Below are 26466 nucleotides of genomic sequence, written 5' to 3' on the forward strand. Positions count from 1 at the left end.
AAGTGTTGGATAGAGTTAGAAGTTGCTGGTTTTCTTAATCTAGTCACATGTGATGACCCGATCGGTCGTATTAAGAATTTACACCCCGATCCCGTATTAATTGCTTTCCCCATGTTTATTTCCGCTATTGTGAGTTGCTAGGAGGAATTATTTGGAGTTTCGGAGAGTTTTGGGACATATAGTCCCTGAATGAGAGCTTAAGTTTTGGAAATTTGACCGTAGTCGAAACAGTGTGAAGATGGCCTATGGTTCCGTTAGCTCCGTTGGGTGATTTTGGTTTTAGGAGCGTGTTCGAATTTTTGTTTTGGAGGTCCGTAGCTAATTTAGGCTTGAAATGCCGAAAGTTGAATTTTTAAAGTTTCCGGTTCGATAGTGAGATTTTGATCCAAGGGCCGGAATGAAATTTTGGAAGTTGGAGTAGCTCCTTAGTGTTGAATGTGACGTGTGTACAAAATTTTAGGTCATTCGGACGAAGTTTTGATAGACTTTTTGATCGAAAGCGTATTTTGAGAGTTTTTGAAGTGCTTAGGCTTGATTCTGATGCTAAATTGGTGTTTTGATGTTGTTTTGAGCGTTCCGAAGGTTGTAACACATTTGAATGATGTTATGGGATATGTTGGTAGATTTGGTTGAGGTCCAGGGGGCCTCGGGTGTATTTCGGATGCTCAAATAGGCACTTTTGGTCTTTGGGAGATTGCTGGTTTTCTGGTATTTTAGCAGCAGTGATTTGTTCATTGCGATTGCGTGATTCCATCTGTGATCGCGTAGAGTAAGTTTAGGCCAGACGATTTTTGTGAATCGTGATCGCGAAGGTAAGAGTGCGATGGGTGAGCAGTGTTGGTCACTGCGTTCGCATAGGGACCTTTGCGTTCACGTAGAAGGACTTGGAGTGGCAGTGGAGTGATGGAATTGCTCTATACGATCGCATAGAGCTGGTCGCGATCACATTGTTTTGAAGAAGTTGTCTTATGCGATCGCATAAGTATTTCTGCGAATGCATAGGGTTAAATCTGGGCAGTTTTAAATAGCCTATCCGCGACCCTTCTTCATTTTTCCACCATTTTTGAATGGGATTGAAGCTTTTGAGGGAGATTTTTGAGTAAAAAAAGGGGAATTACTTGGAGGTAATATTTTTGACTTCATAACTCGTTTATATGTGATTAAAAGTCTAATTAGTGGTGAAAAATTAGGGAAAATCAGTGCAAAATGGGTAATTAGGGCTTGAGATTTAGAGACCTTAAAATGGGTATTTGAGGGGCCAATTGAACTCCGATTTTAGTGTTCTTGATATTTATAGACTTGTGAGAGTACGAGGATTCTGAAAATGTAAATTTTACCCGATTCCGAGACATGGGCCCGAGGGGCCTTTTGGTCATTTTACCTAACTTCGTGTATTATCTTAGAATATATTTGTAGAATCAGTTACTTAAAGTGTTATTTACATTATGCATTTGAATTGAATAGATTTGGGCCATTTGGAGTCGAGTACTCGTGGAAAAAGCGTGGTTTCGGGTTGATTTTGAGCTGGTTCGAGGTAAGTGGTTTGCCTAACCTTGTGTGGAGGACATTTCCCTTACGATTGGTATTGTGATAGTTGAAATGCCTTGTACGTGAGGTGACGAGTGCGTACTTGTGCTAATTGTTGAAAATCCTATTTTCACTAAAGTAGCTTTAATTGTGTTTTTCCTTTCCTGCCTACATTACTTGAAATTTAAGCCTGCTGTTAGCTTAGAGAAGCATGTTTAATTGACTTAACTGCTTTATTTGTTTTGACTGCCTTAATTGTATTATGTGAAGCGTGCTAGGTTACAATTACCTGTTTTACCTTGGTATGAAGTTGAGTTTAATTGAGTATTCTTCGTGTTATTATTGTGTTCTCTACTTTGGGACTACAGGACAGCATCCCGGGAGATCCCCTGTACGTATTTGATTCGAACTGAATTGCGGGATACCGAGAGATCCTCCAGCACGCATATTGAGGATACTAAGAGATCCTCGGGATACCAAGAGATCTCTAGCATATATTGATGATACCAAGAGATCCTCGGGATACCAAGAGATCCCTAGCATACATTGAGGATACCGAGAGATCCTTGGCGTATATTGAGGATACTAAGAGATCCCCGGGATACTGAGAGATCCCCGGTTATTATCTTGTGAAGAGTGGTATTCCTTGTGATTGTTTTTGCCTCTGTTTTAGTGGTCGTTATCCTTGTTATCCTGTATTTAATTCTTATTATTATCTTTCAACTATACTACTTTTTCTTATACTGTCATATCTTATATTTTATTTAATCTTAGTAGGGCCATGACCTTCCTCGTCACTACCCGACCGAGGTTAGGCTTGGTACTTACTGAGTACCACTACGGAGTACTCATGCCCTTTCTTTACATGTTTTTCATGTGCAGATCTAGGTACCTCCACTCAGACTTATCACGCTTGAGACGAGGCATTTGTAGAGACTCCGAGGTATATCTGCCGTGTCCTCATACCAAAGAGTCCCTTTCTACTCTCCCTTTTAAGTATTAGCCCTTCTGTATTTCCTTTGTTAGATATTCTGGAGTTAGATACTTGTAGACATTCAAAGGCTTGTGATCATGAGATTTTGAGTTTTGGGAAATGTATTTAGTTTTTGAGAGTTGATATTGTGTATGCCAAGTGGCATTTTTAAACACTATTTATTTCACTATTTCGGTTTTATTATTTCTTCCGCAATTTGGTTTATTTTTCGCATTTTTAGGCTTACTTAGTCGTAGAGACAGGTGCCATCTTGATGGTTCACGGAGGGCAAACCAGGGTCGTGACAAGTTGGTATCAGAGTTCTAGGTTCGTAGGATTTATGAATGACAAGCCGGTTTATTAGAGTCTTGCTGATCGATACGGAGATGTCTGTACTTATCTACGAGAGGCTATGTAACTGTTAGGAAAATTCAACTTCATTTGATTTCCTTGTCATGTGAGATTTTGATATCACAATTCTAAACTCCTGTCTCCTATTCTATCATAGATGGTGAGGACATATGCTACCCGAGATGATCAGGCCCCCGTACCCCCTACGGTAGCCGTCAGAGGCTGGGGCCAGGGTAGAGGCCAAGGACGTGCATGTGGTGCATCCAGAGCACCTGCGCAAGCTACTACCGAGGTACTAACAACAGTTCTAACCGGAGTCCAGACACCTGATAAGCTACTACTACTACTACTACTCTAGCACTTCAGGAGACTCTTGCACAGTTCATGAGCATGTACACCACTTTGGCTCAGGAAAGGTTGCTTCCCCTTGCTGTAGCTACATCTCAGGATGGGGGAGGAGCAAAGACTCCCGCCGCCCGCATTCCTAAGCAGCAAGTGCATGTTGAGCAGGTTCTTGAGATTATTCCTGTACAGCCTTTAGTCGGAGATCAGCCCGAGGACAGGGCAGCGGTTTTCGAGGATGAACAGCTGAGGCTTGAGAGGTTCAAGAAGTACAAACCTCCTATATTTAGTGGTCTAGCATCGGATTATGCTCTGGGATTTCTAGATGAGTGTTACAGTATTCTCCGTACCATGGGTATATCAGGATCGAGCGGGATTTCCTTCACTACTTTCCAGCTTTGAGGAGCCGCTTATGAGTGGTGGCGCACCTATGAGTTAGATAGTCCGGATGAGGCTTCTTCACTGACTTGGACTCAGTTTTCAGATTTGTTCCTAAGAGAGTATGTTCCTCAAAGCCTTAGGGATGCATGGCGCGCAGATTTTGAGCATTTGTGACATAGTGCTATGACTGTCTTAGAGTATACGTCCGTTACACTAGTTTAGCTAGACATGCACCAGCCTTGGTTTCTATTGTTCGCGAGAGGGTTCACCAGTTTATTGAGGGGCTTATTCCTAGCATCAGGTCTAGCATGACTCGTGAGTTGGAGATAGATATTTCTTATTAGCAGGTGGTGAGAATTGCTTGGAGGATTGAGGGTATGCATGCTAGGGAGAGAGAGGGGGAGGCTAGGCCCGATACTATGCCCTTCCTACCCGTACCGAGGCTGTTGCTTTTGATTTTGTTATCACAGGTATTGTCTTGGTTTGTCACAGAGATGCATCGGTTCTATTCGATCCAGGCTCCACTTATTCTTATGTGTCTTCTTATTTTTCCCCGCATTTGGGTGTGTCTCGGGATTCTTTGAGTTCCCTTGTTTATGTTTCTACTCCTGTGGGAGATTCTCTTGTTGTGGACCGCGTTTATTGGTCATGTTTGGTAGCTCTTAGTGGTTTTGAGACCAGAGCTGATTTATTGTTACTTAGCATGGTGGATTTTGATATTATCTTGGGCATGGACTGGTTGTCGCCCTATTATGCTATTCTTGATTGTCACGCCAAAATCGTGACGCTGGATATGCCAGGTGTACCGCGTGTTGAGTGGAGGGGTACTTTAGATCACACTCCCAGTAGAGTTATTTCTTTCCTTAAGGCTCAACTAATGGTTGAGAAGTGATATGATGCGTATTTAGCTTATGTGAGAGATGTCAGTATTGATACCCCTTTAGTTGATTCAGTCCCAGTAGTACGGGATTTTCCTGATGTGTTTCCAGCTGATCTTCCGGGCATGCCGCCTGATAGAGATATTGATTTTGGCATTGATCAGTTACCGGGCACTCAGCCCATTTCTATTCCTCCGTATCGTATGGCTCCTTCTGAGTTGAAAGAGTTGAAGGATCAGTTGTAGGAATTGCTTGATAAGGGTTTTATTAGGCCTAGTGTATCACCTTGGGGGTGCTCCTGTCTTGTTTGTGAAGAAAAAGGATGGTTCTATGCGTATATATATTGATTATCGCCAGTTGAACAAAGTTACAGTGAAGAACCGTCATCCTTTGCCTCATATTGATGATCTGTTTGACCAGCTTCAGGGTGCACAAGTATTTTCTAAGATTGACTTGCTCTCAGGTTACCATCAATTGAAGATTCGGGATGTAGATATTCCGAAGACCGCTTTCAACACTTGGTATGGTCATTACGAGTTCCTTGTTATGTCATTTGGGCTGACCAATGCCCCAACAACCTTTATGCATTTGATGCACAATGTGTTCCGACCATATCTTGACTCGTTCATCATTGTCTTTATTGATGACATTCTGGTGTATTCCCAGAGTCGGGAAGATCACGAACAGCACCTAAGGACTATGCTTCAGACTCTGAGAGAGAAGAAGTTATATGCTAAGTTCTCAAAATGTGAGTTTTGTTGGATTCCGTGGCATTTGTAGGCCATGTGGTATAGAGTGAGGGTATTCAGGTGGATCCGAAGAAAGTAGAGGCAGTGCAGAGTTGGCCCAGACCATCCTCAGATACAGAGATCCGTAGTTTTCTTGGCTTGGCGGGTTACTACCATCATTTTGTGGAGGGGATTTCATCAATTGAAGCCCCTATGACCAGACTGACCCAGAAGGGTGCTCCATTCTAATGGATAGAAGAGTGTGAGGCGAGCTTTCAGAAGCTCAAGACAGCTTTGACTACAGCCCTAGTTTTGATATTGCCTATAGGTTCAGGGTCTTATACTATCTATTATGATGCCTCGAAGATTGGCCTTGAAGCGGTATTGATGCAGGGCAGTAGGGTGATTGCCTATGCGTCCAGACAGTTGAAGGTACATGAGAAGAATTACCCTGTCCATGACCTTGAGTTAGCTGCCATTTTTCACGCCTTGAAGATCTGGCGTCATTATTTGTACGGTGTGCCTTGTGAGATTTATACTGATCATCGGAGCTTGCAGCATCTATTCGAGAAGAAGGATCTTAATTTGCACCAGAGGAGATGGCTAGAGCTGCTTAAAGACTATGATATCACTATTTTGTATCACCCAGGCAAGGCCAATATGGTGGCTGATGCCTTGAGTCGCCAGACATAGAGTTTGGGGAGTTTTGCTTATTTACCAGCATCGGCAAGGCCTATGGCGATGGATGTTCAGGCCTTAGCTAGCCAGTTTGTGAGATTGGATCTTTCGGAGCCCAGTCGAGTTCTAGCTTGCATGGTTTCTCGGTCTTCCTTATTTGATCGTATCAGGAAGCGTCAGTATGATGACTCTCATTTGCTTGTCCTTAAGGACAAGGTTCAGCATGGTGATGCTAGAGATGTGACTATTGGTGATGACATGGTATTGAGGATGTAGGGTCGGATCTGTGTACCTAATGTTGATGGGCTTTGGGAGTTGATTCTAAAGGAGGCCCATAGTTCGCGGTATTCCATTCATCCAGGTGTTGCGAAGATGTATTAGGATTTGAGACAGCATTATTGGTGGATGATAATGAAGAAACATATAGTTGGATTTGTAGCTCGGTGCCTCAATTGTCAGCAGGTGAAGTATGAGCATCAGAGACCGGGTGGGTCACTTCAACAGATAAAGATTCCGGAGTGGAAGTGTGAGAGGATCACCATGGACTTTGTAGTTGGGCTCCCATGGACTTTGAGAAAGTTCGATACCATTTGGGTGATTGTGGATCGGCTGATCAAGTCCACACATTTCATTCCTGTGTGTACTATGTATTCTTTGAAGAGTTTAGCAGAGATTTATATCTAGGAGATTGTTCGTCTGCATGGTACTCCAGTTTGCATCATTTTAGATAGAGGTACTCAGTTCACATCACGGTTCTGGAGGGGCGTTCAGCATGAGTTGGGTACTCGCGTGGAGTTGAGTACATCATTTCACCCTCAGACGGATGGACAATCTGAGCGCACTATTCAGATTCTTGAGGATATGCTCCGTACATGTGTGATTGAGTTTGGAGGGCCTTGGGATCAGTTCTTGCCATTGACAGAGTTTGCATACAACAACAATTATCAGTCCAACATTCATATGGCACCGTATGAGGCTTTATATGGTAGGCGGTGTAGATCCCCGGTGGGTTGGTTTGAGCCGGGTGAGGCTAGGATATTGGGCAGAGACTTGGTTCAGGATGTTTTGGAGAAGGTTAAGGTGATTCAGGATAGACTCCGTGCAGCCCAGTCCAGACAGAAGAGTTACGCGGACCGGAAAGTTTGTGATGTTCCCAATATGGTTTGCGAGCGGGTTCTGCTTCGGATATCGCTAAGGGCGTTATGAGATTCAGGAAGAAATGGAAGTTGAGTCCGAGGTTTATTGGTCCTTTTGAGATATTGCGGTGTGTTGGGGAGGTTGCTTATGAGCTCGCCTTACCTCCCAGCTTGGAAGGAGTTCATCCGGTATTTCATTTTTCGATGCTCCGGAGGTATCACAACGATCCGTTGCATGTGTTGGATTTCAGTTTAGTTCAGTTGGACACGGATCTATCTTATATTGAGGAGCCAGTGGCGATATTGGATAGGCATGTTAGAAAGCTGAGGTCAAAGAACATTGCATCAGTGAAGGTTCAGTGGCAGGGTCAGCCGGTCGAGGAGGCGACCTGGGAGACCGAGCAGGATATGCACAGCTGTTATCCTCATCTCTTCACTACTTCAGTTATGTCTCTATGCTCGTTCGAGGACGAACGAATGTTTAAGTGTGGGAGGATGTGATGACCCGGCTGATCGTTTTAAGAATTTATGCCCCAATCCCCTATTAATTTCTTTCCCCATGTTTGTTTCTGATATTGTGAGTTGTTTGGAGGAATTATTTGGAGTTTCGGAGAGTTTTGGAACACTTAGTCCCTGAATGAGAGCTAAAGTTTTAGAAATTTGACCATAGTCGGAATAGTATAAAAACGGCCTTGGAATGGAATTCCTATGGTTCCGTTAGCTCCGTTGGGTGATTTCGGGTTTAGGAGCGTGTTTGGATTTTTGTTTTGGAGGTCTGTGGCTAATTTAGGCTTGAAATGCCGAAAGTTGAATTTTTGATATTTCCGATTCGATAGTGAGATATTGATCCGAGGGCCAGAATGGAATTCCGGAAGTTGGAGTAGCTCCGTAGTATTGAATTTGACGTGTGTACAAAATTTTAGGTCATTCAGACGAGGTTTTGATAGTCTTTTTGATCAAAAGCATATTTTGAGAGTTTTTAAAGTGCTTAGGCTTGATTCCGATGCTAAGTTGGTGTTTTATGTTGTTTTGGGCATTCCGAAGGTTGGAATAAGTTTGAATGATGTTATGGGATATTTTGGTAGATTTTGTTGAGGTCCCGGGGGCCTCGGGTGTATTTCGGATGCTCAAACAGGCACTTTTGGTCTTTGGGAGATTGCTGGTTTTTTGGTATTTTAGTAGCAGTAATTTGTTCATTGCGATCGCGTGAGTCCATCTGCGATCGCATAGAGTAAGTTGAGGCCATGCGTTTTGTGAATCGCGATCGCGATGGTAGGAGTGCGATCATATAGGGTGAGCAGTGCTGGTCACTGCGTTCGTATAGGGACCTTTGCGTTCGCGTAGAAGGACTTGGAGTGGCAGTGGGGTGATGGAATTGCTCTATACGATTGCATAGAGCTGGTCACGATCGCATTGTTTTGAGGAAGTTGTCTTATGCGATCGCATAGGTATTTCTGCGATCGCATAGGGTTAAATCTGGGTAGTAGTTAAATAGCCCAACAACGACCCTTCTTCATTTTTCCACCATTTTTGAATGAGATTGAAGCTTTTGAGGGAGATTTTTGAGGAAATAAAAGGGGAATAACTTGAGGTAATATTTTTAACTTCATAACTCGTTTATATGTGATTAAAGGTCTAATTAGTGGTGAAAAATTTAGGGAAAATCAGTGCAAAATGGGTAATAAGGGCTTGAGATTTAGAGACCTTAAAATGGGTATTTTAGGAGACAATTGAACTCCGATTTTAGTGTTTTTGATATGTATAGACTCGTGAGAGTACGAGGATTCTGAAAATGTAAATTTTACTTGATTCCGAGACGTGGGCTTGAGGGGCATTTTGGTTATTTTACCTAATTTCGCGTATTAGCTTAGAATTTATTTGTAGAATTAGTTCCTTGAAGTGTTATTTTCATTATGCAATTGAATTGAATAGATTTGGGCCATTTAGAGTCGAGTCCTTGTGGCAAAAGCGTGGTTTCGAGCTGGTTCGAGGTAGGTGGCTTGCCTAACCTTGTGTGGGGGACATTCCCCTTAGGATTAGTATTGTGATAGTTGAAATGCCTTGTACGTGAGGTGACAAATGCGTACTTGTGCTAATTGTTGAAAGTCTAATTTTCACTAAAGTAGCTTTAATTGTATTTTTCCTTTCCTGCCTACATTACTAGAAATTTAAGCCTGCTGTTAGCTTAGAGAAGCATGTTTAATTGACTTAACTGCTTTATTTGCTTAAACTGCCTTAATTGTATTATGTGAAGCATGCTAGGTTAGAATTACCTATTTTACCTTGGTATGAAGTTGAGTTTAATTGAGTATTCTTCGTGTTATTACTGTGTACTCTAATTTGGGACTGCGGGAAAACATCCTGGGAGATCCTCTATATGTATTTGATTCGAACATAAGTGCGAGATACAAAGAGATCCCCAGCACGCATATTGAGGATACTAAGAGATCCTCGGGATACCAAGAGATCCCTAGCATACATTGAGGATACCGAGAGATCCTCGGGGTACCAAGAGATCCCTAGCGTATATTGAGTGTACTAAGAGATCCTCGGGATAATGAGAGACCCCCAGTTATTATCTTGTGAAGAGTGGTATTCCTTATGATTGTTTTTGCCTTTGTTTCAGTTGTTGTTATCCTTTTTATCCTGTATTTAATTCTTATTATTATCTTTCAACTGTATGCTTTATCTTATGCTGTCATACCTTATATTTTATTTAATATCGATAGGGCCCTGACCTTCATTATCACTACCCGACCGAGGTTAGGCTTGGCACTTACTGAGTACCGCTGTGGTGTACTCATGCCCTTTCTGTACATGTTTTTCATGTGCAGATCCATGTACCTCCACTCATACTTATCATGCTTGAGACGAGGCACTTGTAGAGACTCCGAGGTATATCTGCCGTATCCGCAGACCGAAGAGTCTCTTTCTACTATCACTTTTAAGTATTAGCCCTTATGTATTTTCTTTTTTGTGTTAGATATTCTGGAATTAGATACATGTAGACATTCAAAGGCTTGTGATCATGAGATTCCGAGTTTCGGGAAATGTATTTAGTTTTCGAGAGTTGATATTGTGTATGCCGAGCGGCATTTTTAAACACTGTTTATTTTACTATTTCGGTTTTTATTATTTCTTCCCCAAATTGGTTTATTTTCCGCATTGTTAGGCTTACCTAGTCGTAGAGATTAGGTGACATCACGATGGTTCACGGAGGGTGAACCGGGGTCATGACAAGTCACAGTTGCCTCATTTGCGAGATTGGTGTTGCATTTGCGATAAAATCAGGTTCACATTTGCAAACAAATAGTTCTCATTTGCGATGAGGTGCTGGGGGGAAGCTAGTTTGCATTTGCGATCACATTGGTCGTATTTGCGGAGAGTCATAGTTCTCATTTACGAACAAACAATCGCATTTGCTATGGCAACAGAGATGTGAATTCTTCGCATTTGCGAGGACTATTTTGCATTTTGCGGAGTTCGCAATTGCGTACCCTAGGTCGCATTTGCGACATCTGTGCTTGGAGAAAAGTTGAGAAAAACAAGATTTAGCTCATTTATTTTAGTCTCTCAACCCTAAACACCCTAGAGGCAATTTTTCTAAGAGATTTTCTTCTCAAATTCATTGGTAAACAACTTTAATCTTATTCTTTTCAATTACCCATTACTTTTCAAGTATTTTCAACATTAAATCTGGGATTGTAATGGTAGAAATTAGGGATTTGGGTAGAATTAGGAATTTTTATAAAATTGCGATTCAAACCTCAAATTGAGGTAGGATTTAGAAATAAATTACATAACCGGGCTCTGTGGTGAATGGATAATCGAGTATTGGTCCGAATCTTGGGTTTTGACCAAGTGGACCTTGGGTTAACTTTTTTTGATGTTTTGGGAAAAGTGTAAAGACCTTAACTTTATGTGTTGTAATTGATTTTCCTAGCATTATTTGATGTTATTAAGTTGATTTTGGTTGGATTCGATTGGTTTGGAGGCGGATTTTAGAGAAAAGGCCCTGGTTGAGCTTTGATTTGCTTGCGGAGCGAGGTAAGTGTTGGGTCTAACCTTGATTTCAGGGAATTAGGAACCCTTGAGCTATGTGCTCCTCATCATTTCGGTGGTTTCAATGGTGCCTCATTTGGAGGCAGGGGTACTTTTGGTAGAGTCCATCCTCCCAGACCATTTCAGTTAGAGCTTCTTGAATCTCACAGTGCTTTAGGGAGTTGTGGTCCTTATGTGCCTCATTCTGGGCAGCCAACATACAATGCACCATCAGCTCTTATCAGTGTGCCTCCAATTCAAAGTGGTTATTCGGCCCATTCGGGTCTGCTTCAGCTTCAACAGCCACAACAGTAGGATGGGTGTTTTGAGTGTAGAGGTACTGGTCACATCAGGAGGTTTTGTTCGAGGTTATTGGGCAGCATGCCACAGTAGAGTTCTTGTGCCATGGTCCCGGCACTGGTTGCTCCACCGCGCGCTCAGCCAGCTAGGGGCAGGGGCCAGGCAACCAGAGGTGAAGGTTAGGCCGTTAGAGGTGGAGGTCAGGCCCACGACCTCCTCAACCTTAATGCGCCTACAATTCCTTAAATCAATGAAAGTCTCGGAGTGCTCCAAATCACCCAACACAATGTCTCTGTGAAGTTTATGAAAGTATGTCTTCTATCTCCTCTTAATCAGAGCCTCATCCATTAAAACTCTACCTTCCTTGTCTGGTCCAGATGAAGAGCCTTTCTCTTTGTCACCTTAGCCAATCGAAATAACTTTTTGTCCCTGCCTTTGTCCCCCAATTCTTCATACAAATGACCAAACACTGAATTTTTGGCATTAGTGACCACTAGCTTTGCCGCTTTCCTAGCCTTCTCATACCCTGCTTTGTTCTCTCTTCTCCCCTCCTTGTCGTACTCTCTGCTAACTTCAAGTATGCTGCTATCTTTGCTTCCACTTTACCTTAAACCTCTTCATTCCACCACCAATATCCTCTGTTCCCATTAGAGCAACCTTTCGAGACCCCTAATACCTCCCTCGTAGCCTCCCTAATACAGTCATTCACCATATAACACTCGCGTCCCCACTACTCCTCTAGGTCCCACAACCCTCAATTTCCCTTCCAACTCCTATGTTTTATCCTTAGACAAGGCTCCCCACCTGATTCTTGGGCGACCAAATACAACCCGTCTATTCCTCTTCATCATGATGACGATGTCTATCACCAATAGCCTATGCTGCGACGCGACGAACTCACTCGGGATAACCTTGCAATCCTTGCACAGGCCTTTATTACCCCTCCTAAAGGAGAGATAATCAATCGGATTCTTAGCCACTTTGCTTTGGAAAGTAACCAAATGTTCATCCATCTTAGGAAATCTAGAGTTCGCTATTACCAACTCAAAAGCCTTAGCGAAGTCCAACAATAAAGTACCTCCTCCATTCCTCTCCCCAAATCCAAAATAGCCATGAACCTCATCATATCCCCCAACTGTCTTTCCAATATTCCCATAAAATACCCTCCTATAAACAACTTCTCAGTAGGCAGAATACCTCACCCAACCTCATTCAAATCCTCTTGGAACACCTCTTAATCTCCTCATCTAAGCCCATTTGGGGTGCGTATTGACATTTAGGGTGAGATATCTAACCACTAACTTAATAGCCAAAAATTTACCATTCACCCGTCTAACTTCAACCACTGACTCTCTAAGATCACTATCCACCAAAATACCTTCTCCATTCCTATGATGACCCAATAGGTTATTTTCAATTTTAGCCCTTATTTCTGTGTTTCAAAACCTCCAATAGCTCCGTTTAGCCTTTCTCGATTTGCGTGCACAGTCTGTGTCCTTTTCAAGAAAGTTTTTATGAGCAAAATTGATAAAAATATGAAATCGTGCCTTAAAACTCATTGGAGTTGACTACGGTCAATGTTTTGTTTAAATAGACCCGAATCAGTGCTTTGATGGTCCCGTTAGGTCCGTATCATGATTTGGGACTTGAGTGTATGCCTGGAATCAAATCCGAAACTCCCTAGCTTGATCTAAAGTAATTTGTTGAATACTAGAAGCTTAATGGTTTAAAGAATTCTTAAGTTTGACTGTAGGTTGACTTTATTACTACTGGGTTTGGATTATGATTCTAAAACTTGGTACAGGTCCATTTCAGTATTTATGACTTGTCTGCAAAATTTGGCACAAAATGAAGTTGATTTGACGTGATTTAGACGTCTGGTTGTAAAGTTGAAAGTCCTTGAGTTTATTTGAAAATTTCACTAGTTTTGGTGTTCGATTCATAGTTTTAAGTGTTATTTTGATATTTTTATCGCGCGAGCAAGTTCATATGATGGTATTACACTTGTGTGCACATTTGATCTGGAGCCTCGAGGGTTCGGGTGAGTTTCAGAAGCGTAGTGGAGTGTTGGATTGAGTTAGGAGTTGCTGGTTTTTTTACTCAGGACACAATTATCGGATTTTCGAGGTTGGTGTCCCATTTTTAATAATGTCAGGTTTGCATTTGCAAACAAACGGTTCACATTTGCGATGAGGTGCTGGGGGGAAGCTGGTTCGCATTTGTGATCATAGTGGTCGTATTTGCGGAGAGTCCCAGTTCACATTTATGAACAAAACCATCGCATTTGTGATGGCAACAAAGATGTAAATTCTTCACATTTGCGAGGACTTTTTCGCATTTGCGGTGTTCGCAATTTGCGACACTATGTCTGGACAAAAGCTAAGAAAAACGACATTTAGATCATTTCTTTCAAACTCTCAACCCTAAACACCTTAGAGGCGATTTTTTCAAGAGATTTTCTTCCTAATTCATTGGTAAGCAACTTTAATCTATTTCTTTTCAATTACCCATCACTTTTCAAGTGTTTTCAACATTAAATCTAGGATTTTCATGGTAGAAATTAGGGATTTGGGTAGAATTAGGGATTTTTGTAAAATTGAGATTTAGACCTCGAATTGAGGTCGAATTTCAAAATAAATTACATAATTGGGCTCGGAGGTGAATGGATAATCGGGTTTTGATCCGAATCTCGAGTTTTGATCAAGCGGACTTATGGTTGACTTTTGTTGACTTTTTAGGAAAAGTGTAAAGACCTTAACTTTATGTAATGTAATTGATTTCCCTAGCATTACTTGATGTTATTGAGTCAATTTTGGTTAGATTCGATTGGTTTGGGGCAGATTTTAGAGGAAAGGCCTCGGTTGAGTTTTGATTTTCTTGCGGAGCAAGGTAAGTGTTGGTTCTAACCTTGATTTGAGGGAATTAGTAACCTTGAGCTATGTGCTATATGAATTACATGTGTAATGGCGTATATGCGAGGTGACAAGTGTATATACGCCGTCAAATTATTTGTTTACATGCTTTCCAATATTTCATTAATTATCTTATTCCATGTCTTTACTGTTACATGTCTTAAATTGCTTCCTGTGCCTTAACTTGCTACTTGCCACTTATTATTCTTGTATCAAAATGTTCGTTTCTCCCATGCTTTCATGATTTACTACTACTTGTCTTAATTGACTTACCTGTAGTCTTTAACTATCTTGTATTTGGCTTGTCTTGTTGCTTTGTATTAATTGTAGCATTCCTTGATTTAGTACGAGGTTCCTTTATGGATTTGCCTTTATTTTCTTTAATCGTAGCAATTCTTGTGAATTGAGTTGTTGAGTTGAGTTCATTTATTGATTTTATTTATGGATCAGGTTGCATACCATAATAGGGTGGAATAAGGGAGAATTGATATTGACATGGTAGGACCGGGTTGCATGCATCAATAGATTTTTTATATGTGATATTGATATGGTGAAATAAGGGAGGATTAATATATTGATTCTGATTATATAATGGGATCGGTTTGCGCGTCACAACAGATTTAACTTTATTATTCTTGATACTAATATGGTGGAATAAGGGAGGATTGAGCTTACTTTCATCAGTTAACTGCCTTATTTTTACTGCATTTCATTCCTGGTATTATTATTATACTGCGAACAAGTTATTATAAGTGACCCGTCTTAGCCTTGTCACTACTTCGTCGAGGTTAGGCTCAGTAATTTCAGAGTACATGGGGTAATTTGTACTCATTCTACAATCTGTACTTCTTGTGCAGATTTTAGAGTCGGTCCTAGCGACGGTCAGTAGATTGCTTGGGTCGAACATCTCACAGAGACTTGAGGTACAATTTCTCGATGTTCGTAGCCCTAAAAGCCCCTTCTACCTTTATCCTAGCTGTTTATTTCATTTCAGATAGTTTTCCTTTCATTCAGACCATTATCTGTATTATTCTAGTCGCTCGTGCACTTATACACTAGTTCTGGGATTGTAACTAGATATTACGGTTATTATGATTTTTCTCACTTATTTTAGTTCTATTTCAGTTATTTAGTTTCATTGGTATCAGTTCTTATTTGTTAAAAATGGCTAGAAATTATTCTAATGTTGGCTTGCCTAGCAAGTGAAACGTTAGGCGCCATTACGGTCCCGAGAGTGAAGATTCTGGGTTGTGACAGTTCCTACCCTTCCTGCCACCTGAGTACCACAATTTAAACCTGTGTGCAACCTTCACCCTCGTTCCTACTCACCTTGTCTCTTGGACACTTGCTATATTGACCTTCTTCTTCTGGAGGATCTTAGCTAACACTATAGACGTACCCATTAGCGTCCTTTTGTTCCAAGACTCAATTCTCAACCTATAGGCTCCCTTGGTCCCCTTATCCCATGTCTCACCCATGCCTCTTCCCTACCCCTTCCACCCCTGCCACTTTCCCACACCCACTCTCTATCACCCCCGCCACCCTCGAGGGTAGACCTTATTCTACCATCACGAACCACTGCCACTAGAACCAACGGTAAATTAAGGCAATCGCTAACGCAAAAATAAGAAATGAACGGACCTTTAAAAAACAAGCGACAAGTACAAGCGTGCTAATGATTTGTCTACATCAAAATACGAACTAATATGACAATTTTAACTAACACAAGAGAAAGGGAAAGAGAAAGCAGGAGGTACTAACTCCTGAAAGTAGAACCTAGAATGTAGTCTCGGCATAAACACGAGGTCGCGGAACCTGGCACACTCTCTTTGTGGACTAGGGTCTGTTCTCCAAGATCAGAAGCATATTTGGCTAGCTAGAGGTACTGATCTGCTTCTAAGCTTCCTGGAAAAGAGGTTGAGTAGGCTGACTCAACGGTTGCAACCACTGATGTACAATTCACACTCTTGAAATCTGTGCCTGCGCTTGACCAGATCCTCACCGAAAAAGGGATTGCATCTCGAGGAACTGCCTCTGTATTCTCACACACATGCGAAAAAGAGAGGTAGAGAGGGAGATGTGGAAGATGGGCCAGCGACGATAAGAGTGTCGTCTCACTATTATCATTATGCAGAGTATAAGGTTGGCATCTCACTGCTGTCGTTATGCGGAGCATAAGGGAGGCATCTCACTGTTGATGATTGTGCGGAGTGATACGGGGTGACTAATGGTACTATCAGGGCGGAGTGATACAGATGGCTATTAGAGTAATACATGTGGCTATCAAAGTGATACGGGTGGCTATTATGTTAAATATCAGGACGGAATGATAAGGGTGACTATTATGATGCTATCAATACAAAAAGATAAGGGTGTCTATGTCAGAGATGATATATGAAGGCCTGAGACATTATGTTGATAATATTCTTGTGATGGTGAAATTTTCCTTGTGTATGTCATGTAGCTTACGTGACTTGTTGTGTTGCTTTTAATGAGCTACTCGATATCTTTGATATTACTTGTTGACTTGGACTGTTATAGCACACTCGCACAAGCATACACTGTAACATGCCACTTATACTAGTTCATGAGTATGAAACTTGACATTCATTGATCATGCCCATATATTCTTGTATTATCTACTTCCATTGTGATATTCAGCATGTGACCATGCCAGGCATATTGTGATATTAAACATGTGACCACATCGGCCGAATTGTGAGTGTGAGCTCGTGATCATGTCGAGCGAATTGTGATATTGAGCCTATGACTACTGGGTGGATTGTGATAGTGAACATGTGACCATGCCGAGCGGATTGTGATATTGAGCCTGTGACCATGCCGGGCAAATTGTGATTGGGAGCCTGTGACCATGCCGGTCGGATTGTGATTGTAAGCCTATGACCATGTCGGACGGATTGAGATATTGGCACGTGAGTTGTCTGTGTGGTGGTGATTGAAAATATGGTTACGAGGTGCCGTGAGCGTATGATTCGTGATTTGGGACTCGTGACTTGTGATTATGAAATGAGGTATTTCGGAGTAATTCCGATGTGATACTTGTGTTAGAACGACTTGATTAATTGGTTGTTATTTATTTTACTTATTTGGTTTCAATGGTACTTTAACAATGTTCTTATTACTTTACTCTTTATATCACATGTTGATTTTTGTTACCATTTACTGATTCCTGCTTTTATTATTAGATTTATACTTCTATGCTGCACATGTTATTTTGTCTAGTAGGTGTCTTAACTTGTACCACATCACTACTCCACCGAGATTAGTCTTGATACTTACTGGGTACCGACCGTGGTGTACTTATACTATACTTCTGCATATTAATGTGCAGATCCAGGTACTGGAGATATCAGACTCAGTTAGAGTTAGCTTCTTGATCACAAGGATTCAAGGTAGAGCTGCTTGGTCGTTGCAGTCCCTTGGAGTCCTTTCCCTTTTTATTGTACTGTCAGTTTGTTATCCGAACATTATTGTATTTCAATTTTTTTTGAGATCTTTCTATGTAGTCAGCTAGAGTTCGTGACTCCGTATTATCTAGTCTTGAGAGATTGTTGTAATTATTGTCATGTAGGCTTGTTTCATCTTTATTTCAGTTTTATGTTAAACTCTGTTTTAAAATATCATTGTTAAACTGGCTTAATTATTATAAGTAATCGATTTACCTAATCTTAGAGACCAGGTGCCATCACGACGCCCAAGGCGGTATTTTGGGTCATGGCAACGATGGATCTCGAAGTTCACTGTCGTTGAGCCTAATATCAGCACATTCAGAAGCAGTCAAACTAGTTTCATTATATCCATGAGCCATATTCAGTTGAGATGATGTTGTTAACAAAGCAATCGTTATCCATTTCTTTCTTTGGTGGTATCACTTGTTAGACAATGCCAATTAAATTGAACTTGTTTATATGTCTAACCAGCATTCATAAGTATTCTTTATTATAAGCTTGAAGCAATATTGAGAAAGCAAATTTGAGCAGTACTTATTAATTATTGTAATTTCTTAGCTATAATACTGTAAAGTATGCCATAATTTAAGAAGCCAAAATTTAAATAAAAGCATTGCTTGCGATAATCATTTAAGAGTACTGGATTTATAAAGATCCAATTATTTTAGAAGCGAATGGAACAAAATTATATTGATTAACAACTGATAAGTTTCCAACATCAGCCATGCACCTTGTAATGATGAGTATACAATATGAAAGTGTATCGCTTAACTGCAACTTGGAGCACATATATTCTTAGTACTCTAGTTAAGACTTAATCCCAAAGTAATTTATTCAATTGGAAGAAGTATATGTTAAAGTTATATTCTTATGTATAAAGTTATTAAATGGAACCTAGTAATATTATTCGTACTTCATGATTCCACCAAATAAATGAATGCAATCAACTATTCTTTTTGGGGATAATTATAAGGGATTGGTGTTGGAGAAAAGCAAGCACAAACAATGAGCATGATAAGGTAGCAACGGAATAATACTCGAATCAAATTTTCCAAATCTATTTGAACCAAGAGAAGTTAAGATACACAAGAATAAATATATTTGGGCAGAACTATAACACAATAATAAATATAGGCAAGGTAAATAAATAATTAAAGATACCAAATTTAACATGGAATAACCTCTTCAATATGAAGAGTAAAAGCTACGGTACAAAAACTTCACTATATCAATGAGAGAGTTATAAAAGTTATACAAAATGGCTACAATATTAATGATAAATATGGAGCAACAATAGTAACAAGTTTGCACCAAAACAAGTCAAGAAAAATAGAAAAATACCAAAATACAACTATTGTTGAAGACCCAAAAACTAGAGATAAAGGACTCCAAATCATGCTCTGTACGTTTTCACTCGTAGACAATATGTGAAGTAACACTCAGTTCAAAATTCTCGATCCAACAAGAAACAAAGCGAAAAACACCAAAAGAAGTTGGTGTAACGACCCGGTCGGTTGTTTTGAGTATTTTAGTCCCATTCCCCTAATTATTGCTTCCTCTATGTTATATTATAGTTATGTGACTTTCCGAGGTATTTGGTTTGGTTTGGAGTGAGTTTCGGAGTGAAATGGGACACTTAATTAAAAGTTAGAAGCTTAAGTTGAAAGAGTTGATTGGAGTTTGACTGTTGTATAGATGACTACGGAGTGGTATTTTCACGGTTTTGATAGTTCCATATGCTAATTTTAGACTTAGGAGTGTATCCAGATATTGAATTGGACATCCGTAGGTCATTTCAGCTTGAATTGGCAAAAGTTAGAAAGTTGAAGGTTTGGAAGGTTCAGAAGTTTGACAGGGAGTTGACTTTATTGATATCAGGTCCAAATTTTGGTTTTAAAAGTTGGAATAGGTCTGTTGTACCAATTATGACTTGTGTGCAAAATTTGAGGTCAATTGGAGTTGGTTTGGTCTGTTTCGGCATTAGTTTTAGAAGTTAGAAGTTCACAAGTGTAACGATCCAACCGGTCGTTTTGATCATTAGCCTTCTGTTCGGCTATTTGAAGTCTTGAGTAGCTTCATATGATGTATTATGACGTATGTGGATCGTCGGTTTTGGTTTCAGGTGTATCAAAATTAGTTTGGAAGAATGAATTTCATGTTTGAAGCATTAAGTTGGGAGAGCTAACCATATTTGACTTTTTAGTATTTGACCTTGGAATGGTGTTTTGATGGTTATGTTAGGTCCGGATGGTGATTTTGGGCTCGGGCATATGGCCAGATTTTCATTTGGATATTTCTAGAAGGTTTTGACACTAATTGGTGAAAGTTGAAAAATTGGAAGATTTGGAAAGTTTATAAGTTTGACCGTTAGTCGACTTTGATGATATCGAGTCGAATTGTGGTTCTGGGAAATTGAATAGCTTCGTAATGTCATTTGGGACTTGTGTGCAAAATTTGAGTTCAATCTGAGTTGATTTAATATGGTTCGATACGAGTTTTGGAAGTTGAAAGTCCATTTAAGTTTGATTTGAGCTGCGACTCTTCGTTTTGATATTGTTATGCGTGATTTGAGGCCTTGAGTAGGTCCATGTTAGGTTATGGAACTTGTTGGTATATTCGGACGAGGTCTTGAGTGTCTCGGATGAGTTTCGGACGAGGTTCAGATCATTTTACCTCTTGTTGCATTGCTGAAGATTTCTAGTGCTGGTGTAGCCATATCTGCAGAGTATTGGTTGCAGAAGCAACTTCGCAGATGCGGGAAGTTCATCGCAGAAGCGAGAGAAGACTAGGCTTGGAGTCTTCGCAGATGCGGAATTTGAGTCGCATATGCAAAGTCACAAATGCGATGGTCATGGGCGCAGAAGCGAGGTTATGTGCATGAGTGAAAAGGAGCTCGCACCTGCAATGTTGCTGAAGCGGAAAATTGTTCCGCAGGTGCGAGGGGTCGGCTCGTTAGTCCTGGTCGCAGAAGCGTAAATGTTGTCACATAAATGACGCCGTAGAAGCAACTATTTTTTTCGCAGATGTGAACAGTGCTGGGCAGACTTTATTAATTCCCATTTCGAGGGTTAGAGTCATTTTTATCATAATTGAAGCTATGAGGCTCGGATTGAGATGACTTTTGGGGCGATTTCACCATAAATATTGGGGTAACTGTTCTCTATTCAATTTTGGTTATATTTCGTGAATCCATCTTCGTTTTCACTAATTGGATTGTGATTTTTAAAGAGAAATTGAGGATTTTTGCCTAAAGTTTCATAGAGCGAATTGTTGAGTTTTGAATGTATATCCGGAGTCGGATGTGAGTGAAACTAGTATGGGTGGACTCATAATTGAATGGGTTGTCAGATTTGTAAGCTTTGTCGGGTTTTGAGGTACGAGCCCGAGTTTAAAATTTTGGTTAAATTTGGGGTTTTGATTAAAGATTCGACCTATATCATTTGTAATTGTTTCTTTAGGCATTATTTGATGTTCTTGAGTTGCTTTTAGCTAGTTTTGAACCGTTTCGAGGTCGGTACGCGCGTGATGGTGTTTATAGATTATTGTTTGACTTGCTCAGTATTGGATTCGACTTGTTCGAGGTAAGTAACACTTCTGAACTTGATGCTGAAGATATGAACCTCCGAATATAAGTGTTATGTGTTTGGTGTTGAGGTAGTGCACATACTAGGTGACAGACGTGTGGGTGTGCATCATGTGAATTATGATTCTATGGATTCTGTGGTACTGTGTAGTGACCTAAACTTGTTTCTATTCATGAAATTTCTACGTGCTAGAGTAATTGAGCTGTGATCCATGCTATAAACCATGTCTAGGCTATCCTGTTGGGACCCACTGAGATCATTTCTGCTGTTGAGTTATCTGCTTAAATTGCAGTTACATACTTAGTCATACTAATTCATTTGCATACCATATCTCAGTCTATTTTGCAATTTATTTATACATCATATCATCATTTTTGGGTTGTTTTTCATGAAATTATGAGCCCAAAGGACTGATGACTTAGTTGTGGCTTAAGGGCCAGATTGTGAGTAATATTGATGGGATTGGGATGCACGCCGCATCAGGTATTATTGATTAATGATGAGATCGGGCTATACGCGACAATATGTTTTAATGATTCATGCCATGATTGGCTTATTTTAGCGCTTGGGTGCCTCTCCAGATTCTACACACCCAGAGTGAGCGTAGTTGCTATTGATTCATTAAGGGATAGGTCAGCTCGCCGTAGCAGGATTTATTTGCGTTTGGGATGGATTTGCCCTGTACAGTGCTGAGTGACTGAGTATGTTGAGTGATTGGGCGTGAGAAATGGGAGTGTGAGACAGTGAGATTGAGTACTATGAGAGTGTGGGTACATGAGTTCATCAGTGTGGTGCATTGCATTGACATGTATACTTGACACACACACATAGAGGTGCATTCTCTCGTGTTACACGACTTTGTGACATTTATGACTTCACATACACATTGGAACGTAGGCATAGAGATATACATTCTTCATGCTATCTGATAATGGAACATCTTATTTATTGTTAAAATGTTTTGGAAAAAATCGCAGTTTTTCGGACTTACTCATATTTTGGCGATTTTGGTGGAGAAACTGGGTTTTACTGTTATACTTGAAAAGCATGACTATTTTCGGTAATTGTGAACTAGCTGAGCATTATATCTCTGAATTATTTCTTGTACCACTATTATTATATTGTTATGAACTGTTGTTGGCTATTTGTGTTGGACTTTGATCTTTGTCCCAACTCGTCACTACTTTCAACCTAATGTTAGGTTTCTTACTTATTAAGTATATGTGGTCGGTTGTACTCATACTACACTTCTGCACCTTGCGTGTAGATTATGGATGTTGATGTTGCTGTGTATGGCAGAAGCTGGAATTGAAGATGCACCTGTGTTCCTATCATCGTTGCCTTTTCTTCTTAGTAGCTTTAGAATTATTAATTTGTTCATATATATATTTCACATAGATGATGTGTTTTATTTCATATCAGCTTTATAAATTCTAAATCTTAGAAGCTCATGATTTGTACTACCAGTTCTTGGGAAATTTATAAAGGTTAAGTTATTTTATCATTTATTTATCTTAACAAATCTCATTAAATTGGATAGTTGTTAATTGGGTTACCTAACGGGTTGAGGTGCATCGCGACTAGTTGGATTTTGAGTCATGACAATAAGTTCCTCAATCTTGAATTGATGTGCGATTCGTGCTTTTAGTGTTGTTTGATGTGATTTGAGGCTTCTAACGAGTTCGTATCACGTTTTAGGACTTGTTGATATGTTCGGATCGGGTCCCAGGGGCCCGGGAATGTTTTGGATTGAGTTTGAACCTTTTGTTCTTGAAATAGGACTGCTAGATTTTCCTGTTGTAATTTCTTTCTTTGCGTTCGCAAAGATTCTCCCGCGATCGTGGAGAGTCCTTGGGGAATGCTGCGATTTTACTCTTCGCGTTCGCGAAGTCAGGGTGCGATAATGAAAGTTGACGAGCTTGTCCATCGCGAACGCGTGCGTTGGACCGTGTTCGCGCACAAGGAAGGAAAGGCTGGGGCTATGACATGCGATGTTCTTCGAGATCGCATGGCCTGGGGCACGATCGCATAGGGTGAGGAAGCTGGTCATCACGCTCGCGATCGCGAAGGAGGTTTTGTGATCTGAGTAAGTGATTCTAACTCAGATTTAGCCCTTATACATGAATCCATCGTTATTTTTATCATTTTATTAGTGTTTTGGGTTAGAAAAGTTGGGAAAAATTCTGAAAACTTCATAGACTATATTTTGAGGATTTAACGGTCGATTTATCGGAATTGAGTAATTTTAGTATGATTGGACTTGTAATCAAATGTGAGTTTAAATTTTGTATGTTTGGTCAGGATCCAAGATGCGGGCCCGAGGCTGACTTTTTAATTTTCTTTAAAGATTGCAACTTTATTCGGAATAGTTTTTTATGGTTTGTATTTATGGTATAACGTTAATTTGGCTAGATTCAAACCGTTCGGAGTTGGATATTCGCGGGAAAGGCTTACTAGCAGATTGAGTTAGCGTGTTTTGAGGTAAGTATCTTGCCTAATTTTGTATGGGGGAATTACCCCTTAGGATTGATGTTGTTTTATATTATTTGTGGTACATGAAGGCTGTATACGCAAGGTGACGAGTGGATACATAGGCTAAATGTGGCAATTGACCGGTTAAAGTTATGTAGATTCTTTTCATGCCTCTAATTGAATTGTCATCACATGTTATCTTCATCATCTTTAATCCATTCTTACGTGATTTACTTGGCATTGTAAATACTTGTCTCATATCTTACTTGTTAGTTGCCTTTACATGCTTAGTTGAAGTTATTGTTCTCTCATTTCCTTGTTAATTAATTAACTATTGATTTACTTTTCTTGAGGTTGTTATTTCTTGGAATATTTTATTGTTTAATTATAGTGTTGAAGTTATAAAGGCCATGATTCACATTGAGGCTATGTTGTAAATTATTGTAATACAATTCTTGTTAAGATATTCACTTTCAATGGCTATTGTTGAGACTCTTGTACATATTGTGGTTGAGCCATGGACTATTTATTGTGGAAATATTGTGGTTGTTGACTTCTTGTGACTACCGCAATTTCCTTCCCTAGGATGTCGTGATGGCACCTAGTCTCTAAGACTAGCTAAGCCTAACACTTGTAGATCAAATAATAGATTTTTAACCAATTAACTATTAAGCTTGAAACAAAAGTTTCTATAATAAGCCCACGATCTCAACATGATACAATATCCCAAAATTGGTAATACAAGTCATAAGCTTTTCTACTAAAATAACAAAACATCACTGTCCCGAAATAATAAGAAACAATTTAAATGAAATATAATAGAAGGTGACTTCAGAGCCTTCAAATGTCCAGCAGGTGTACCTTGAAGTCTCCAGTTGCACAAGCATAAGTCTCAAAACTTACTCGATCCGAAGTAACTGGATCTACACAAAAATATGTAGAAGCGTAGCATGAGTACACCACAATGGTACTCTGTAAGTATCAAGCCTAACCTTGGTATAGTAGTGATGAGGCCAGGTCAAGACACCTACAAAATATGTAAACATGTGCAAGATGTGACATAAAGCTAACAAGGGAAGAATATCAATATAAGGCAGAAAGATTTTAAATTACAATCAACAGTGAAAATATGAATGACTACGAACAACCAAGTAATTAAGCAACAACATAGTCGGGGTAGAGATGAGATATGAGTGGGTTCAAGTAAGGGGAAACTGATGGCAACTCAATCAATCAAATTGTTTCTAATGCACGAATTTCAACAAGAATTACCCCAGGTATCACATCTCTTAGTCTTAGATCTTAAGCCACAACTTTCAAACCTTACACACATGACACCTTGTTCCCACATTTTTCAAAATCACATTTGCACGGAAAAATTCACGTTATACCATATACAGAGTGTCCGTGTCAATATCAACTATGATGATCGATGAACAATTTAAACATAATTAAACACAATTTCAAACTTGAATACATTAAAGCATCAAATGAGATATTAAGCATAATTTAGAATTCAAATAAAGTAAAATAAATGAGGGATTATGCGAATAGAGTATCAGATGAGCTTAGTTTAGAAATAAATGAGTTGAAGCAAAATATCATATTTAAGCAAAGTAAAACATCAATTATATTTAGGGATTTAAATATAGAATTTGTTAAAGTAAACGTGATAACAATTTTTAAATAAATTACACAACAATAAGGTGATGAGTAAATTTGGAAAAAACATCTAAAGTAAAAATGTAATAACCATTTAAATAAGTAAAACATCAAATGAGATACGAGTTTTTATTTTTGCAATACACACAGGTAAAACACCTTAAGAATTCTTTCATTTAAAATATGCTAAACTATCAACAACTCAATTGTATATAAGTTAATGACCCTATGCACATAAATTTACCTTGACGATCAATTTATCAAGAAATAATAGAGGCGCAAATTTGGCATATTGAAGTAGCACAACATATCATGTAGAATGCATGACTCACACAAGAATTCGACATTGTTCCATTATTAGAATACTGATGGTTAATCAAATATGATCAAAATACAATGAAGTGATTTAAGAAACACCAATAACTATCCTAACATAAAATGTACCATGAGAATCGCAACTGGAAATAATATTAATAGAACAACAGTTACAACATGTATATCCATTGTGGCATGCAGCCCGATCCCACACAACAATAACCATATCCGTTGCGGCGTGCAATCCGATCCCACACAATATTATCATTTATCAATATCATAATCCTCTCTTATTCCACCATATCCTAATTACCATTACTGTTGAGGCATGCAACTCCACTCCCCAAGCAACATAAATTAAGCAATAAGTTACAACCAACTATGGCGTACCACAAAATCAAACGAGGCTACACAAAGAAGTCACAATGGATAAATAGAATTGCACGATAACTCACGAAATCAAATATCAGGGATTGACAATCCATAAACCAAGACACAATTTCTGAGAATCAATTAATAATTAAGGCATATGCAGATAAAGCATGAATTCAACAAGTAATTGCAATTAACAATTAGCATATAAGGGTGAACTTGACAACAATAGATAAAACATGTACCAACAACTTCAAGTAAAGCACGTAAAAGCAATCCTAACGATAGAAGATATAACATGAATGATAGCTACAATTAATTGCACTAAAGAAACCTAACAGTCT

Source organism: Nicotiana sylvestris, chromosome 12 (genome assembly GCF_000393655.2).
Source record: "Nicotiana sylvestris chromosome 12, ASM39365v2, whole genome shotgun sequence".
NCBI classification, from domain to species: Eukaryota; Viridiplantae; Streptophyta; class Magnoliopsida; order Solanales; family Solanaceae; genus Nicotiana; species Nicotiana sylvestris.